This window comes from Tachypleus tridentatus, chromosome 7 (genome assembly GCF_004210375.1).
Source record: "Tachypleus tridentatus isolate NWPU-2018 chromosome 7, ASM421037v1, whole genome shotgun sequence".
NCBI lineage: Eukaryota > Metazoa > Arthropoda > Merostomata > Xiphosura > Limulidae > Tachypleus > Tachypleus tridentatus.
Genome location: NC_134831.1, coordinates 67,652,442 through 67,658,441, shown reverse-complemented (window position 1 = coordinate 67,658,441; position 6,000 = coordinate 67,652,442).

Below are 6,000 nucleotides of genomic sequence, written 5' to 3'. Positions count from 1 at the left end.
TGTCTGATGTCCTTAATTTTATTCACAAATACAAAACAATAGACTTCTTAAGACGATGATTTCTATATTATATGTATAGCATTCAGGTCGTCTTTCGCTCTTTCAAGTAAATTTATATTTTAAGTATTGAAGAATATCCAACATTCATGGTGCCAATTTTCTGCCTCTAAGGATACAGTACAGATAATTTCTTGTGTAGCTATGCGCTTAACAACAAGCAAACTAAATTAATATTCTAAATTATTTAACAAATATTTTGATTAATATACTAAAAAATCACAACTTATAATTTGATTCTTCAAGTCATTGAATTATAAAGGGTGACATTGTTCTTATTTTTAACATTATTTTTATTTACTTACACCTGACCAGCCATTTAAACTTACTATACCAAAAATAAAAATAACTTACTTAACTCAATTTTAGCTTTTGTGATATATTTCTTCATATATTAACAGTGAGAATAATAGGACTAGGGGACACAAAGTTAAATTTCGGAAGGTAGGAGCAATTTTCAACTAAGACAGTTTTAATTTTCTAACAGGGTAGTTAGCCTTTGAAATAGATTGCCTTCGGATACTGTGGAAGCAGTAAATGTAAATGCATTTAAGAGGAAATTTGATAACTATATGGATGATAAGAGCTGGCTTGGAGGTTTTTTCTTTATTTAGTTATTTGATAGTTTTAGTTTAGTTTAGAAGATGGAACAGCATAGATGAATAGATAAGTTTCTTTTTGTCTCTAAATATTATGTTATAATCATGATGTTAGAAAAAACACGTAGATTCAAGAAGTCTTGATAGAGATGAAATAGAAACCATATAATACGAGCGCCTTCGAAAGGCAGACCCTTCTTCAAAAACAAACTGGGAGTAGTGGTGTAATCAAACGAGAGACAGATAGAGTTTATTTACATCATTGAAGGTCATCTGGCTTTTCATGAAACTTTTATTTCTCTATGTGCTGTTGTAAGCGTTTCATTTCTGATACAATATAGCCGGTGGCGAGAGTGTATGTAAAAACGTTAGGGATATTTTAATTTAGATTAAAATTAGATTGTTTGTTTGTTTTTTTTAATTTCGCGCAAAGCTACGCGAGGGCTATCTACGCTAGCCGTCCCTAATTTAGCAGTGTAAGACTAGATAGAGGGAAGGCAGCTAGTCATTACTACCCACCGCCAACCCTTGGGCTACTCTTTTACCAACGAAAAAGCAAGCATGTTTGGTGTGACCGGGATTCGAATCCGCGACCCTCGGGCCACTTTAATTTAGAAAAACATATATTCTTAAAACCATGCTTAGGTGTTTAAGTAAGATAAAAGTGACATCTGGAGCCTGATTGAAAAGATAGGTTATACTAATCAATTTATAAAAAAAAAAACAGGTATAAAAAATTATCTTAAACAAATAGTAAGTTTTAAGAAATTCAGCTTTCATATTTCATGACCAAAGAATAAAATTATTTTTCTTTCCCTGATAGAGATGAAACCAATGAAGGAAGATCAGTGATTTAAGGATTTATATTACTTCCAAAAGGTTGAACAATGTTTAGATTAGTAATCCAATAAGTTTCATTTATTTCTCTAATTGCTTTAGTTTTGAATCCTGTTCCAATGCCAATAAGAGTAGCATCAGTGGAATGACCAGGTTGGTTTAAGTATTGAGTAAGAGAACTATTTTTTTTTGGTGTTAATAGAAGATTTATGATTGTAAGAACGTTCTCTTAAAGTTGTTTGTGTATGTCCCACATAATGATTATTACATGTTTTCACTGTATAAAATAAATGGTGTTTTTTGTTTTACAAGTGATTTCTTTATACATTTTAAAGTTTCTTTGGTTATGTTTGTTATAAAATGAGTTATTCGTGATGACTAGAAACCCACTTAAAATAAAAAATGTATTTTCAACACGGTTTGTATGGGTATTAAAACTTTATTAAAATAAAATACAGAACAACGTTTTGACTTTCTTAAGTCATCTTCAGGTCAAGAAAGTTTCAATACACCTACCAGCTGTCTTTAGAATACAGAAAATGAATCAGTGTTTTTTTACGAATTTACAGGTTTGACAACGGGCTTTGTTGCATAACGATAACCGTTTCTTAGGTAGGATATAATTCACTTTTGTGTGAACAAGGATATCTTTTATAGTTCTGTTTTTCAAAAGGAGACAACGGGAACTTCGGGAAATATCTGTTTAAGACAATCGTTAATGAATGAATGTCGTCGGTGTTTGGGTACATATCCTGGAGGGTCAGGTTTTCTATGACCTCTTCCTCCTTCCCGTATTTATATTCTTGGCTGATTGATATTTATGACTGTGAACTGAATTTTATTTGGTCCTTTTCAGGACAATGTCCATGTATCTTGGCTCGTATACAGTTTTTATTCTATTAGCAGAATGTCAAGTTTGCTGGTGGCATTTTTTTTAATACATAAATAAAGAAACTATAAATATTTTTTTAAATTTTTATTTAAAGTTTATAATATTTATTATTATTTAAAGTTTTTATATTTTTTATTTATTTTTATATTTGAAATATAAGTTAACTGGGAAGAGATATTTAGGACTAGCTTCATCATGTATGAGGTACCCGTCTAGTTCGCATAGTAATTCGTTTTTCATCCAATTCTTATTAAAGTACATAATTGTAATATGTAGGAGTCTATCTGGTATGGTTGGTATGTTCGAGTATTTGTGAATGAACTGAGATGATATAGTTCTTGGAACTCTGTATGCAGTTGTGAGGAGTGTGTTTTGGATTGTTTGTAGTTTAGTTTTAATTATTTTATTGCTTACAGTTATCCATGCTGGAGTTGCATAGTCTATTACAGGTCTAATATATGTTTTATAGATTTTTAGAATGTTATCTGTAGATGGTCCACTGTTTTTACCAGTTAGACTCCCAGCATAGTTAGTTCTTCGCCAGACTTTATTTTTAATTTCGTTCACATGATTGATCCAAGTTAGTTTTGAATCGACAATCGTTAAGCTATGGTTTATTTGTTTGTTTTGAATTTCGCGCAAAGCTACACGAGGGCTATTTACGCTAGCCGTCTCTAATTTAGCAGTGTAACACTAGAAGGAAGGCAGCTAGTCATCACTACCCATCGCCAACTCTTGGGCTACTCTTTTACCAACGAATAATAGGATTAACCGCACATTATAACGCCCCCACGGCTGAAAGGGCGAGCATGTTTGGTGTGACAGAGATTCGAACCCGCGATTCTCAGATTACGAGTCGAGTGCCTTAACCACCTGGCCATGCCGGTCCGTGTTAAGCTATAGAAGATGAAAATGTTTCTTGGTGGGTTTTTTTTCAGAATTCATGAAACATTTAAGCTTATAGGTAATAATAGGAGGAATTCAATTTGAAAGTTTAGCATTACTCTGATTTAGGATATTTTTCCGCTAAGTGTTGTTGGCCTTTTCAATTTGTATGTTGATTTCGGTATCTTTATATTCTATTTGTAACATGGTTTGTTTTATATCCCTAGTGTGTTTTCTGTAATCTGTTTTAATCTGAGTATATATTTTTTAACTCTAAGAGCTTGACTGTAGGCAGTAATGCTTCATATACTGTGAGACGGGTGACAGCTTTTATAGGGAAGGTATTGTGATCTCTTTGAAGGTTTATTTGTACAAGTCAATGTGTAAAATTGCGTTTCTTAGAAAACTGTGACATCAAGAATAATCGCAAGTAAAGTTGATTGTTTTGTAAAGGTGTTTGAATGTGTGATAAATTATTTAAGTGATTTAAGACCAGCTGCCCAAATGAAAAGTATGTCGTCTATGTAACGTTTCCATATATGAGGTTTTACAGGGCTGAGTTGTAAAAGCTGGTTTTCAATATGACCCATAAAAATATTGGCATGATTGAAAACTAGTTTGGTACCAATGCAGTACCGTTAACCTGAATGTAGTGTCGTTATTAAATTATGAGTTATTCAGAGTTAAAACTAGGCTGGCAAGATCGATTATTGTTTGAGATTTATATGGTTAGAAAGATTTATTGCAGACTTTAAAGTTTCTAATCCTTCATCAGATGAAATATTGGTGTAAAGGGAAAAACATCGTATGTTATAAGATAGCGAAAGTTTTATTATGACTTTAACTTTGTTTACTTTTAAATTTTATTTTAACTTGCTCTAAATCTTTTTTTCCATCTATTTCAATGATGGGACTTATTTCCGTGTTGCAATTTAAATTTCTTTCAATTTACAGGGTGGGCTAGCACTAAAATGATAAGCATGTGGTGTGTTCAGGTAAAATTGAGTTAAACCTTCGAATTATCGCATAGGTATGCTGCAAAATGGAGATTTGTGATCACATATAATATTAAATATCTTCTGAGATTGGTGTTAAATGAACCAATGAGACTGGTCAAAAAGCTAAATACTAAATAAACAACATTTATTATAACACTAATCACCAACATGAGAACTGCAACTTTTACTGGATATTTTTGGCGACTTTTCCTTCAAGATCCTGTTACAGACAACCTAAATCCAATATTCTTTAGTTTGAAAAAAACATCACATTTACTTAGAGCAACTATTGAAATCACTGATAATTGTCATTATAACATAGGTGAAACATAACCCTCAGATATTACATGTACAACCATTGAAGGACAAAATTATCGACAGCACAACGAGCGTTCAGCAATAATTTTCCAGTTGGCAGAGAAGATATTGTATATGAGAGAGGTTAAGATATCAAATTAATGGCTTAACATCCATACATCATGTCTGTAATTAAGCACAAAGTTACATAGTGGGCCATCTGTGCCATGACCATTACGGATATCGAATCCCAAGTTCTCGCTTTATAATTCCGCAGACATAGCGGGACTCATATGTTATGTAACTCTTGTATATGTACAGGATAAATAATAAATCAACATAAATCCTATGATAGTACAAGAAGGTACAAACACACAGTATATTCATATATCACACATTATTTTCATATGTACTTCAGGCTTATCCTAAAACTTATAATTAATCCGGCCTTTAAAAAACAATAAAAGTTTAAACTTGTGTTGTTATTGTTTTTTGCCCCTGAATGTCATATATATACGTTACACCCTTTAAACAAAGAAAATTCACTACAAAAACTTAAAATTGTTTAAGAAAGAAATGCAATACACGGTGAAAAAAATCCATCAACGCAGACGCAAGCAAACACACTAACAGAAAACCTTTAACAATTACTATAAACACATGTAACCCTTTAACACTGATTACAGATATAACACACAAAAGAAAACAGTTTAATAATGATGATTAAACAAAATCAAAACATGAACCCTTTAACTCCAATACATAAATCAAAACATACATTGCATCACAAAATTAAACCTTTTAAACAACATTTCTTTACTTAATACAACTATTTTTGTTATTATTTTAAAGGAGTTACACAGCACGGGATGGCCAGGTGGTTAAAGACGCTCAACTCGCAATTTGAGGGTCGCGGGTTCGAATCCCTGTCACACTCAACATGCTTGCTCTTTCAGCCGTGGAGACGTTATTATGTTACGATCAATCCCACTATTCGTTGACAAAAGAGTAGCCCAAGAGTTGATGGTGGGGGTGGGTGGCGAGGACTAGCTGCCTTCCCTCTGGGCTTACACTGTAAATTTGTTACGGTTAGCGGATATAGACGTCGTGTAGCTTTGCGCGAAATTAAAAACAAACAAACAAAACACGTACAAATTATTGTTAATATGAGACATAGGAATAAGAAAAAATAAATAAAATGAGCCTTTATATATCCTTCATTAATAAGGCAAAGATGAAACATAACAAATTTAAAAGTCCCCCACTGGTACAGCAATAAGTCTACGGATTTCCAACGCCAAAATCAGCAGTTCGATTACCCTCGGTGGACTCAGTAGATAGCTCAATGTGATCTCGCAGTTAAAGCCTTGTACATTTATATGTTTCTCTACATGATACAGTACAACCTGTCTAAGGCGGAATCGCACGGAACCGA